This window comes from Bos grunniens, chromosome 7 (genome assembly GCF_055505025.1).
Source record: "Bos grunniens cultivar Pamir isolate PY7600 chromosome 7, Bosgru_T2T1.0, whole genome shotgun sequence".
NCBI classification, from domain to species: Eukaryota; Metazoa; Chordata; class Mammalia; order Artiodactyla; family Bovidae; genus Bos; species Bos grunniens.
Window position 1 is genome coordinate 75,763,139 of NC_141171.1, and position 14,590 is coordinate 75,777,728.

At 38.5% G+C, this 14,590-nt stretch overlaps 1 long non-coding RNA gene across 4 annotated transcripts in view; it reads left to right on the forward strand.

Moving 5' to 3' along the window:
• The window catches only part of LOC147369845 (uncharacterized), a 460,342-nt gene that overhangs the window by 338,472 nt on the left and 107,280 nt on the right, over window positions 1-14,590 (forward strand). For 2 of the 4 annotated variants that reach the window (XR_015168594.1, XR_015168589.1), the window contains one exon: window positions 2,965-3,245. The exons of the other annotated variants lie outside the window; for them this stretch is intronic. This is a non-coding gene — a long non-coding RNA (uncharacterized LOC147369845). Of the gene's footprint in view, window positions 1-2,964; window positions 3,246-14,590 lie in introns of those variants that run through there. 4 annotated transcript variants of the gene reach the window in all.

Here is a 14,590-nt window from a genome sequence, read left to right on the forward strand (position 1 = left end):
GGAGCTCTGCATGTGCCATTAGGTTCCAGATTTTGAGACAGGAAGGGTTATATCAGGATAGCCTGTTGTAATCACAAAGAACCTTTTTGGAGAGAGGCATGAAGTCAGAGAAGAAAAGAATATGTTGATGGGAGAGAGAGAGATGAGAAGATGCTACGCCGATGGCTTTTAGGATGGAAGAGGGCCCAGGGGACAAGGAATGTAGGTGGCATCAAGAATCTGGAAAAGGCAATGAAACAGATGTTCTTCAAGAGCCAGCAGGTCTGTTTTGAACTTCTCACTTCCAACACTGTGAGGCCAAAAAATGATGTTGTCTTAAGTACTATGTTGCTGCAGAAGACAGGAGACTAATACAGCTTTTTTGACAGAAGACTTTTAAAAATTGATACAGAAGAGAAGGGTGTTCCTGCCAGAGAAACCAGCAAATTCAAAGGCATGAGGCTCCAAAACAGCATTCAGCTCGAGGGAACAGTGTGTGTCTCAGGGCAGCCCACAGCCAAGGTGTGTTTCAGGGAAATAAGATACTGTACAGGAAAGGAGCATTCTGGTTTTGCTGCTAATACCTAAGTGTTCTGAGGGATTCTGTGGGTGTTCTGAGACCCACATCAGGGCCATGCTTTCCTCTTATGGACCACATGTGGACCTCAGGAATCTCTTGTGTATTTCTCTTTCCACAGAGATCAAGAGAAAAACCCATAAATATTTGCTACAAGTAAAGATGAAGGATCCCAAGTCATTAAAAATAAGAAAGTAACATGAAAGAGAGAAAGCTATTTCTGTTTCCTCAGATAGAATTTTTTTTTCCCTTTACTGGCATTAGGAAGTGAATGAGAAGAGAGAAATGATCAATTTCAGATTGGACCAAGGCTCCTAAAGGAAATCTTTGTGACCCACATAATATATCTTATACTTTCATCTTTTTTCATGCATCTTTCATCTTTTTTTTCCGGGTGGGCGGGGGAGCTCCAAAATCACCACAGATAGTGACTGCAGCCATGAAATTAAAAGATGTTTGCTCTTTGGAAGAAAAGTTATGACCAACCTAGACAGCATATTAAAAAGCAGAGATACTACTTTGCCAACAAAGGTCCATCTAGTTAAAGATATGGTTTTTCCAGTAGTCATGTATGGATGTGAGAGTTGGAGTGTAAAGAAAGCTGAGTGCCAAAGAATGGATGCTTTTGAAGTGTGGTATTGGAGAAGACTCTTGAGAGTCCCTTGGACTGCAAGGAGATCCAACCAGTCCATCCTAAATGGAATCAGTCCTGAATATTCATTGGAAGGACTGATGCTGAAGCTGAAACTCCAATACTTTGGCCACCTGATGCAAAGATACTGACTCATTAGAAAAGACCTTGATGCTGGGAAAGATTGAGGGCAGGAGGAGAAGGGGATCACAGAGGATGAGATGATTGGATGACATCACCGACTCAATGGACATGAATTTGTAAGCTCTGGGAGTTGGTGATGGACAGGGAAGCCTGGCATGCTGCAGTCCATGGGGTTGCAAAGAGTTGGACATGACTGAGCGACTGAACTGAACTGATACTTTCATCACATTATGGGATTTTCCAGGCAAGAGTACTGGAATGGGGTGCCATTGCCTTCTCCGGTATATATATGTATATATGTGCATATGTATGTATATGAGAGCAGGATGGTGAATGGTCAAATTAGTTAAGAGATGTCCTCTTGGGGAAAAATATTTTTCCCTTTGGGAAAATTTTTGATAAACCCTTGTCTTGGAGGATAAGCTAGTTCTGCACACCTCGATATGTGAGCCCCAAGTTTTCAGAAGCGTGTGTACAAGAGGGAGGGGAACAGAGCAGAGACAAGAGGGAATCTTATACTTTATGGGTGGACTTCTCCATCCTAGGGGCTTTCCTTGTGGCTCAGCTGGCAAATAATCTGCCTGCAATGTGAGAGACTTGGGTTCAATCCCTGGGTTGGGAAGAACCCCTAGAGAGGGGAAAGGCTACCCACTCCAGTACTATGGCCTTGAGACTTTCATGGACTGTATTGGAGTTGCAAAGGGTCAGACACAAGTGAGCGACTTTCATTTTCACTTTCACTTTCTGCATCCTAGACATTGTCAGGGAAGACTTCAAATGTTCTGAAATATTTCGTGAGTTTCTTGTAGCACCTAGTGAACATACCAGAGCTTTACATCTGGGATTCTTCAGAGGAGACACAGAGAGCAGGTATAGACACAAGCACGATAGTCACCATGGACAGTTAGATTTCTACAACATTTGCTGTTTTATTAAATACACTTGATCCGGTGACTTCTCTCTGCTATTGTTTTTTTTTTTAATTTTATTTTATTTTTAAACTTTACAATATTGTATTGGTTTTGCCAAATATCAAAATGAATCCGCCACAGGTATACATGTGTTCCCCATCCTGCTTTTGTAATACTAAGTCTGGTTTGTTCAGAGTTCCTAGGGAATTGATGGTTAAACTGGGGATGGGGTAGGGTAAGGTGAGTGAAGTACTTGCCGCTAAGTCACTTCAGTCGTGTCCGACTCTGTGTGACCCCATAGACGGCAGCCCACCAGGCTCCCCTGTCCCTGGGATTCTCCAGGCAAGAACACTGGAGTGAGTTGCCATTTCCTTCTCCAATGCATGAAAGTGAAAAGTGAAAGTGAAGTTGCTGAGTCTTGTCCAACTCTTAGTGACCCCATGGACTGCAGCCTACCAGGCTCCTCCATCCACGGGATTCTCCAGGCAAGAACACTGGAGTGGGGTGCCATCGCCTTCTCCGTGAAGTACTTGACTAGTACACAATATTGTGCTCAGTCACTCAGTCGTGTCCAGCTCTTTGCAACCGTAGGGACAGTAGCCCGCCAGGCTTTGTCCATGGAAATTTTCAGGCAAGAATATTGGAGTGGGTTGCCATTTCCTGCTCCAGGGGATCTTCCTGAAACAGGGAGATTCATGCCTCCTGTATCTTCTGTGTTACAGGTGGATTCTTTACTGATGATCCATTGGGAAAGACCTACACAACATTTAATGGGCACCCAAAAAATTCAGTAATTTAGGATAAATGCTATTTAAATATAGTATTTAAAAATAAAAATTAATGCAAAAAATAACAGTTCCATGCTGGAAAGCTGAGACACAGTTTTTAAAAATTCTGTCTTTATTTTAGATTTTTGATGTGTTGATATTTTTGTCACCTGGATTTTATATTAACTTGGATTTTTTTTTAAAAAATTGCAATAAAATATGTCTTGTTTATTGAGTTTTTCTGGGCACCTCTTGTCATGAATACTATATGGCCATAAACAAGCTGGGAGATAAGGAGGTGAGGAACTTGAGTAAGGATTCACCACCTACTGATATCAAGTAAGAGCAGTAGGTAAGAAACAATTCTGTTCCCCTCATTTGAAAAAGGTACAGTGCAGAAAAATGTCTCAGGTGGTGAGCCAGAACTAGAACAAAGTCTTCTAATTCCCAGGTCTGTACTCTTTCCATAGCTTAGGTAATTTCTTAGTTGAGATTTCTGATTTCCTTCTCATTTTCTTTCGTCCTTTTATCTTCTTGTCTGTTGGTATTAGTCCAGTTGGTATAGGAGACTGAAAATACCTAAGTACATGAATTTAATTCTCATTTTTTCTAATTTGTGTTACTCTCACTGACATGTAAAAGTAGAACAACAGTTTCTGTGCTATTGATTTGCCATTTCATTGTTGCTTTTTTACTGTATGTAGTTCTGGCCTGCGTACAGTCATAGCACCTACACGTGAGAGCTGATTGATTCTGACACATCATTTAGATATTTAGTTGTAGTTACCGTTTTATTAGGATGTATTCCATTGCCATTTTTTCTACTGTTATTTTATCTTTATGGATAAATGATTTGACAATGAATAACAGATAGGCAGATAGATATAGATGTACAGAGAAGTAGATAGATAGATACATAGATAATAAATGTGATATCTGTCAAATGACTCGATTCAAATGAGGGCTAAATTTCCCCACATAGTGCCTATTTACAAAATATCAACCATTACCTAATAAATGCTGTTTTAAAAAGTGAATTTGGAGCAATTCTTGTTATTCATGTTTTGTATAATCTTTCAGTGATCCAATTTTTCTTATATGTTTAAGTCCTGATAAATGCAGGGGAAAAGTAAAATAATAAATTTTTTATTGCCTTAGAGAAATTGCTTTAAGAGTAGCCTGTAAGTGTCAAACTGTTTACTTTTTGTTTGTCCAAAATGGGAATACTCCATATGGATGCACAATGATGAGGAGCTTTTGGGCTGAACTCAGGAAGATGCAAACAGCATTCCCAGAGACCGAGGGGAGACCTTGTCCCTAGTGTATCACAGCTGTGCTCAGAAGAGCCCTTGTGATCACAGGTCAAGGAGATGGAGAACAGATAATCCACTGGGGACAGCTGAGAGATAGAACACGTCCCAAGGCAATGAATGGGAGAATCCACTCTAACATCTGGCTTTGTGCGCTGGACTGTGGGCCCAGGTGAGGGTGGGATAACAGATTCCCTTTGAACGGAATCGGTTCACCTACAACAGTGGCTACTGATTGCTTTAAATCTGGAAGAAACATTAAACAATTGCACATGTTTGTACTCTATTTGAATGGCAGAGCACAGTGGTTAAGGACACTGAGTGTATCTGGAAGGTCACCTCTTACACTAACTAGTTGTGCCTTTGGCTAATCTGCCTACCTTCTCTGAAATGGGAGTGGTGGTAGCAGTTACCTTAGTAGTCACCTCATTGTGTGGTGGTGGGCATTACTTGAGAACAGAGACTTCAGATACCTCCCCACAGTGTAGCCAAGGTGATATTTTAAAACATAAACCACATTAGATGTACACAAGAACCAAAGGATCTGACCACTGCCCTGCTGACCTCATCTGCAAGCTCTCTCCCCTCCACACCCTCTACATCAGTGGTCCCCAATCTTTTTGGCACCAGGGACCGGTTTCATGGAAATCACTTTTTCCACACATGGGAGCAGGGGGTGATTTTGGATGATTCTTTTAAGTAGCACAGCACCTCGCATCTGCAATTCACAGTAAGCTTTGCACTCCTATGAGAATCTAAATCTGCCTCTGATCTGACAGAAAGAGGAACTCAGGCGGTAAGGCGAGTGATGGGGAGTGGCTGTCAATACTGATGAAGCTTTACTTTCTTGCCCACCACTCACCTCCTGCTGTGTGGCCCAGTTCCTAACAGGCCATAGACCAGTAATGGTCTGTGGTCTAGGGGTTGGAGAACCCTGCTTTATACCATGTTCATGTCACTCCAGCTTTTGTTTCCTGTCTCTTATACACACAGACTCATTCCTATATTTCCAGCAGAACACTTATACTGACTTTTTTTCTGCCTGAATTTTCTTCTTCCAGCTGTTTACAGAGAACTTCTGTGACTACCCAACGAATATGCAGTCTCTTTCCACCCCATGATGACCTTCCATTCCTTTTCCCATACTGTTTTCTCCATAGCACCTGTAATTGTCTATTTGCTTTGTTCTCATTTCTATTCCCCTTGCCTCAGTTAAGGCATAAGCTACTTGTCGGTCTCATTCAACATGGTCAGCCATGTGTTTAGAAAATTGCCTGGTGGTAGGAACTCAATTGAAAATGCATCAGATGACTGAATGAATGAGCACAAAGTCTGTGACTCAGCCAAGATGATCTCTTTCCTGTGCCTGTGTTTGTGCTGCTGTTTACACAAAGGAGACGGTGAAGTTGGGCTTGTCAGCACTGTTTCATGGCTTTGCTAGCGTGATTCCTCTCTGAGGTCTGGGGAGAGAGGCCTTTTGTCTCAGGATTAAAGGCCTGTTTGCTTTTACTGCCTGGAATAAGCACTGTCACAGCTAATCATTTGAACTTTCATGGTATTCAAGGGCTGATGTAGGTATTTGAGATCTTAATAGCAAAAGTAAAAAGAATATTTACATAGTTCATAAAAGGACACCCTATGCCTCCTTTCTGCATTTTACAGCACCTCATCACAGTGGAGAGTGGATTCAGTGATGCACTCAGTTTTATATTATCTCAGACTTGCACCACAGTCAGATGACCACCTGGCTTTAAAACTTCTTGAAGCAAATCACCCATTGCCACTGATACTAAAATGACTTCTTCCTGAAATCCCAATAAATCCCCCAAATGTTATGCAAATTGAAAAATACCCCTGTCAAAAGTCTGTCAGATAACACCTCTCATTCCCAAGGACTATTTGTAAGCTTTCAGAAACATCCAGAAAGAAGTAATGGATTGTTCTGGTACACTGTTCTGGCAGCCATTAATAAATCAATATGAAGGGGAGTTCTGAAGGGCAAAATGTTGCTGTCGGTGGGTGTCCGATTTAATTTTGCTCTAAATTAATATTTCGAATATGATAAGTGAGCTGGCAGGAACAGATTTCATGATTAATTCTATGGAGTCAAAAATGCTTTGATTGCACTTTAATAGCTGCTCCACTGATCTAAAAGTGCCTGAAACAGGCTCACGTGGGCCAGCTCACAAATTGCATGATAATGTGGATCCCACCCAAGGAGGAGATTTACTTTTATTTTCGAATCTCTGGCATACCTTAGGATAGCCATGTTTCATCGTGCAGGCAGAGACACTTTTATAGCCTGTGAGCCATTGCTGAATGATGCACGGGGCATGAGTGAACAGAAAGTGCCATTAGAACTCCTCTGTAAGTCCCGCCTATCTGAAGCCATATAAATCAGCATCCGATGAAGTCATTGCTTCCCTGGAAACGAGGGTCCCTAGAATGAAAAGTTCTATTGCAGAAGGACCAGAAAGGTACATGTCACCTGAGCTCATGAATGAGAAACACAAAGGGAAGCTGAGGGTTTACTTTGGAGTCAATATGGACTTATAATTGGTGCTAGCATGATAGGCTTATGGTGGTGAATATTGGGAGGTTGCTGCTGAAATTTTGTATTTGTTAGTAGTTTATTGAATGCACCAAAATTTTGCTACATGGTATGACTTTAAGGATATAGGTAGCAGAGTACCTACATTCATGGAGCTTAGTTCCAGCTTGTGAGGCAGACACCTGAACACTAGGTTCAGGAGGGCAGAGTGGAAGATTGAACAAAGTGCTTTGGTTCCAAATGGGAGGATGGAATTAGCTGTATCTGGGGGCTTATGTATTTCATTTCAGTCTTAGAGAATGAATAAGGCTTTGCTGGGAGTACACAGGTATTTTAAGCAGAGAAAATACAGGGGAAAAGCATGAAAATATGAAAACTCTGGGCATGTGTGAAGAATGGTAGGTAGTTCAGTCTGATTAATAAGCACAGGGCTTTAAGGGTGGAGAGAGGCAAGACTGAAGACAGTTTGACATTAGTTAAGGGTTTTGAATGTGATGTTAAAGTGAGCCTCTTTCATGGGCAGTGGAGAATCAGGAACATATTTTAAGGAGATAGAATTTAAGTTCTGTACACTTCAGAAAGAACAGTAAGGAAGCTATGACTATGTTGAGGAGAAATCTAAATCTCATCACAAACTCAGATTTCTGCTTAGGACAACGCCTTAGAAGTCCCACTGCTTAACATGTCTGGAAAAATAAATTTGTGGGGAGACCTCGATCCTTTCATAGGCATCTGAGGACTTACATTACAGTTTTTTTGTGTTATCTTCCAGACAAGTCACAAATACCACCAAATAAGTGTTCTAGTATTGAAGTGTGCATCTCAAGGGTCTCTAGGTAGAGATATGTCTTGGGTCTCAGACTAATCTTTATGAAAATGTTTTAAGTCTCTTCTATGTGGATAAGTAAAATTTAAAAGGGAAAAATGATGAATCAATTCCCGTTTTTAGATTGTTTTGAATATAGGCTAGACTTTTAGAGTCAGAGATACACTGAATGACCCTCATATTTCCTTGATGCCATAGCAAATGTGAAGGGAAAAAAGTATTTTCATGTCTTCTGATCTTTTTATAAATCTATGTAATATTTAATTTATCTGATGGTTGGGTAAAAGGTGGGTGAATGCAGTCCTGTTATTTTTTTTTTTTAAACAGAAGAAAGAAAACTCACAGCTTTGACTAGGTCACTCATACTTCATTTTCTTTCAAGCTTTTGATTTACTTGTTATCTTTTTGTTTTTTACCTTGCTATTTCAAAGTACATTTCAGTTATGTTTAAGATTGTTTACTATGCATTGGTGTTAAAGTTTTGCTATTAACATTTGTTGGAATCCTTGAAAATTATTAAAGTTCAAAAAGACTTACCTGAGAAGTTCACTCACTTTTCTTTATATACATCAGATCATTCACTAGTTTTTTTTCACTCATCTCCACCAAATTGTTACCTAACAAGCTCATATATTTTTGGTTTCACTGCATTTCTAAGGTGTTTGGATACAAATCTAGTGTCTAAATTTGTAAATTAATGGGTAAGGGAAATATCCAGACTCATATGAATGAATCTCTTTTTGTTTGTTTTAGATCTAGCAAAACTGAAGTTTAAAGATGAAAACTGTTTTGAAGGTCAGGTACTCATTCAACGTGGTCTCGCCCATTGATTATTACCTGCCTGGGATGCAGTTAATGTGAGGTGTGTTCCTGCATTCTAAAGTCACTTAATGACTGAAATTCCTCCACACGACACTACACACAGTCACCTCCATCTGGCCAATGGTTGTACAGAATGCTGGTTTCCTCAGTTTTCCAAAGTTGCTAGGATGTAAAGACACTGCCTTTTCCTGAAAAGGTGCACAGGAGATTGAAATGCCAAACCAGGATGCTAATTTATTATTTTACCTTGAGAACTAGAACTGTCAGGAGGTCAAGATATTGTTCTGACTTAGCACATTCTTCCCTTTAGGCCTTGGAGTATCAGGATAGTCTTCACAATCATCTTCCAGAATTGCATGAAAAATCAAACTTCTTTTTTTTTTTCCTGCCTTGTGGAGATGGCCATAGCTTTCTTTGAATCTGGAAGTCAAGATTCCATGCACTAGGCAAAGTACAAGTGAAACCAAATTCTTGAAAGACAAACATAGAATTGGAAATCAGAAAGTAGATCAAAAAGGTGAATGTTTGACGTCACAGCCCTCATATGTTATACTTTCCAAGGCAGGCAGGATCACTGAGCTGGTGGGGTATCCTCCTCTCCAGATCAGTTTTCATATGTGCTCTGAATATTGGTTTTAAGACACATCTTCTCCAAGGCTTCCATGACCAATCAAGTTCTCTTCTGCTCCAAAGTCTTTGTTGACGTATGTTGCCATCTTCCGTGTAATTAAATTCAACCTTTCCAAGCCTTGAGAACTCTTCAGTATCTTAGAAGTGGTATTAACACCTGGCCTATTTGATATTGGTTTATATTTTCCATTTCATAGGACAATCTGCATTGTCTTATTTCTACAATTCGGCTGAGTTAGGAGAAGGCAAATCATCATGAGTTTAAAGGTACTGACAGCATGAATATCAAGAGTTTTATTATTTTGAATTTTGAGGCAGTTCCTGTTGAAATTAATATACCCCAAGACTCTGATGCTGGGAGGGATTGGGCGTAGGAGGAGAAGGGGATGACAGAGGATGAGATGGCTGGATGGCATCACTGACTCGATGGACATGAGTCTGAGTGAACTCCGGGAGTTGGTGATGGACAGGGAGGCCTGGTGTGCTGCGATTCATGGGGTCGCAAAGAGTCGGACACGACTGAGCGACTGAACTGAACTGAAAGAAAAAAAAAGTTTAGTCACTCTACTCTTCATTTTGAATTTGTCTCTTCATTTCCTCCTTGAAAACTTTTGCCACATGATCGTCAGTTTTGCTTGTGTAGATCGCCTCCACTTTATGTTTGTATTCTGCTTCATTGATTTCTGAAGTTTTAAAAATTTTCCTTCCTTCTTCTCTCATTGGATTTATTATGTCATAATGACACATATGTCAAGAATGACATAATAATTCTTTCTCAGATAATGTTTCATTTCTTAGTGTTCAGCCTTTCTTTTTTTCTATCTTCAGGCTATATATTTTCTCAAAGTACAGTGTTAGCTATATCCCGTATATTGATATGTAGCATTTTTGTTCTCAAATCCAAAGTGTTTTCTCATCTTCATTGTGTTTTTTCCTTTGACTTATGGATTATTTAATTCATTTCTTAATTTCAGTGTGAGAAATTTCTAGTTATCTTTGAGTTAATTCTTAACAATCTCATTGTTAGGATATCTTTGTGGTTAGAAGTTGTGCTTGTAGAGGTCAATCCTCTGCAAATTTTTGAGACTTCTTCTATTTCAACATTACAGGTTTATGAAAATATCATATGTGCTTAAAAATTATGTCTACAGTTGCTGGGGGTGGTATATTTTTCTGTGAATCAAGAGTGTGAATAATAAACCTTCTCTATCTCTGCTCAAAACTTTTGCTGCTGCTATTATCAATTACTGAGAGAGGAATATTAGAATCTCTTAATGTGACTATAAATTTGTTTATTTGTAGGTCTGCCAATTTTTGCTTTATAAATTTTCCAGATTTATACATGTCAATCTAAAATTTTGAATCTTCCTTGTAAATTGAAATTTGTGTCATTATGTGGTAAAACTCTGTCTCCAGTGATGACTTTTCTTAATATATATTTATTATTAGTATAGTCACCCAGATTTCTTTTGAATATTATTTTGATTACTATCTAAAGGATTTACTGTATTTATATTATTTATCAATACTTAAATTATTAGGTTTTAGTAAAAAGTTATAATTTGCGCTTTTAAAATTTTGAACTTACCTTTTAATTGAGCATTTATCTATTTCAATTTACTATTATTGGCAATATTTCATTGCTTGTTTCTTTAAATGTGGTGGGCTTGGTGTTTAAATTTGTATCTGAACATTCTAGTATTTAAATTGTGTCTTTTATGCTATTTGTGTTTCTGCTGATTTTCATTCATGTTGCCTTGTTTCTTTGGATCTAGTTATCTTACACTGCTGTATGGTTATTGCCCTTGAAAAATATCTGTGGTATTTCCTCATGGATGATGCTGAACATACATATCTCCAGAATGGCTTTGCACTGCTCTGCCCACAACCATGGTGGTAGTAGGTCCTTAGTCTTAGTCCTTAGTCTTAGATTATACATAGTCTCAGACTATGTATAATCTAAAAATTTCCATGAACTCTGCCCACAGTTTTGAGAGTTTTCCCATAACCTCCCGTTTTTCTTTTCTACTGCTTTGCTCAAAACCTAAGCAAACATTTTTAGCTCTTTTTCTAGAGGACTTGTTGATCCAAATAACCTAGGTTGCTGAAGTTGGAAGCCAGCAAATTCTTCTTAATGTTTCAAATATATGTGAACAGTTAACTGAAAGAGTTAGATGCCCTTTAGATGTATTTTGGTGGAGAAGAGTGCAGAGATAAGGATTTTGAACTAAAGCAGACTCTCAAGAGCTGCAATGGATGACAGGATGAGAGTAGAATAGTCTAGACCTTTTTATTTAAACTAATTTAAGAAAATAGGCAAGTAAGTATGCTGAAACATTAATACTGTATTTCTGTTCCCACAGCTAACAGCCAGTCCTAATATATTACTTACTCTGCAATGATTATGCTGCTAGTACTTCTTAGGAGCATAAATGGCTTTCTAGACAGCAAAAACAAGCCCTTCCAAGGATTTGGGAAAGTGGGTCTCCCTTTGTGTCTCATCCTTCCCATCCCCCTCACACCCTCCTCCACCCTAGTCATCTCTCTCCTCCCCCTCTCCCTTCCTCCTTCCTTCTCTCCATTTTATTCCTTTTCTGCCCTCCTCCTCTGTACCTGAAGTCCTCTGGGACTTTATGTGTTGGCAGTAAGCAAACAGCCAGCTTGTCTGTGATAGAGAGGAAGGAACGTGAGGAGTCACGAGGTACAGGGAAAAGCACAAAGGCAGATTTCCTTCAGAAATTCTCAGAGACGGAAGAGAATGAGAGTTGAAAGTCTCAGTGAAGACAGATAGCAAACAGTCTTAGAGGTTTTCATCCATTCAAGTTCGAGTTCTAAAACAGCATTGTAGAGGAACTAATTTCTCTATTTCCCTTTTTCCCTCTGTTAGTCACTTAAAACATGGGCCAGGGAGGAACTTTCCAGGTCAGTTATTATTTTCTTCTTTTGTATTAATGAAAATCACAGTTTCATTAGAATTAAAAAGCACCCATATGTAGTTCATGATTTGCCCACATCAGCACTATGGACATTTTGAGCTGGATAATTGTTGAGGGGACGCCCTGTGTTAACAAAATGTTTAACAGCATCCCTGTCCTCCGCCTACTAGTTGCCAGCATCAGTTTCACCCCAGACCAAGTTGTGACAACCAAAAATGTCCCCAGAGATTGTCTAGTGTCATCTGGTGGGAGAGGGGCTAGACAGCCACCAGCTGAGAACCATTTTATCTTAATATCAAATAACTGGGATTTGGTACACAAGTGAAGGTTGGTTTTCATCCTTTGTGAAAAAGAACTCTTGCTTCCATGTGAAATTTACCATTTAAAGGGCTTTCCTGGTGATTCAGGCAGTAAAGAATCAGCCTGCAATACAGGAGACCCAGGTTTTATCCCTGGAGAGGGAATGGCTACCCACTCCAGTATCGTTGCCTGGAGAATCCCATGGGTAGAGGAGCCTGGCAGGTTACAGTCCATGGGGTAGCAAAGAGTTGGACATGGCGGAGCAACTAACTCTTTCACTTTCACTCTACTGTTTAAAAAAATGTGCATCTCAAACCATGAAAATCATAGGGATTTCATTGGTGATGGTCTTTATCCAAGGATCATGTACCTGGTCTTTTCTTTATTGTTGGAAGTATTATTGGATAGATTGGGAGGACCTTAGGTTGTCTGTCTTGTAAAGTGTGATCCTTCTTCAAACTCCAGGGCTTGTGCTTGGTTTATAGGCTTAATAGGAATCGACTCATGAGCTGCTAAATACAGAGCATGGTGCTGAGTGCTGTGCACACTGACAGAGCTGGACACTTGCCTGAGAGCATATGCTTTCTTCAGTGTTCTGCTACTTCACTGGGTGGGTTTTAGACAAGAGATTAAGAAAATGATCTGGAAGTCATTTTGTCTGGCTTTGAATCTTAGCTGTCACTTACTAGCTTTGTGATTGTGACCAAGTTACATAATCTGTACAAGCCTCAGTTTCTTCTTTATAAAGTGAAAATAATAATGATATGTATCTCAGAAGAGCGTGATTAGGAATAAATTAAGGGCTTAAAACTAGTTATCGTTATATGAATGGTAGCTATAATATTAGGTCTACTTTTTAATCTCTCTATGTCAACTGAAATAACTTGCTTTCTATGTATTTTTAGATGCTTGTGATTAAAATAGAAGTTATAGAAATAATTGCACTTATTTAAATGGTAAATATGGAATTTTTATATAAATTTATTTTTATATTTTAAAATTTATTTGTCAAAATATGTGATTAAAGTGTCATTGGATGCCTTATTAACCAGTAGTTAAATATAAGGCTGTTGTGAATTATTTCATTTTGTCCCAAGATTAAAATTACATCTTGAAGTGAAATACTTGGGAGTATTTGTAAAAGTGAAATTTATGTTAGCATCATATGAACGTTTTTTGAAAATTTTATTTCAGTGGGTCAATTGTTTATTTAAAATGAATATAGCACTTACATAAAAAACCAGGACAAACTTCGTTTCTAAGGAAAAGCATTTTGCGATCTTTTTCTCATATGCTATTGAGATACTTACTATCTTGGATCCTAAAATCAGATAGAGAAAGGCAAATGTTCCTGAGAGGTTTCTTCACATCTGTAAATCGTGCTCTCATCTGAATAGTACCACTGATAGGGCAAAAAATGAGATGAGCACGTACTTCATGAGTCTCATGCTAATTTTCTTTGCCAGTCTCCTCAAGAGGAAGGTATTTTTCTCTTCTTAAGACTTAAAACAGAAATATTTTCACTCTCATTTCTAGTTTTAACTTATTGAAATAAAGATACAAGGTTCTCAACTTCTTATGCAAAATATAGCCAAAGCCATGATTAGATGAAAAATCATAGCAAGGAGTACATATGGACACAAAAATAATTAAAATAAATTAACAATCTAACAAGAGAGATAGAGCAAAAGCATGGGAGCAATAAGCATAAATTCTAAAATTAATTAGGCAAGAAACTATAATATAGATCAACCGTTAACTTAACCAAAGATAAAACAAATAGAAAAGCAAACGAAGGTGTATATAAATAGCACATATGCAGATAAAAGTAACAGTTTTAAGGAACAGTTTTCCTCAACATGAAAGGCCGAGAGAAGCAATGGAGAAAAAATGTCAACTTCTGTAGCTTCAAATTACTAGTAACAGGTCTAGTCAAACAGATAGAATTAAAACAGGTGATAAAATAGCTAATAAAAGCAAATATACCAAAAGAAAGTCACATTTTCCTGTCTTAGAACTATTCTCTGCTTCAAGACAGAAACAATATGTCATAGTCTGTATAATATTTTCATTTGTCTTGCTACATAATAACTTGCAGAGTTAAATTTTAATATTTTCTTTTTGAGATCTTATTAGTTTTGTGATTATGAATAACTGAAAAAATTTTGTAAATATAGAATGTGTATATGCTCTTTAATGCTGCTAT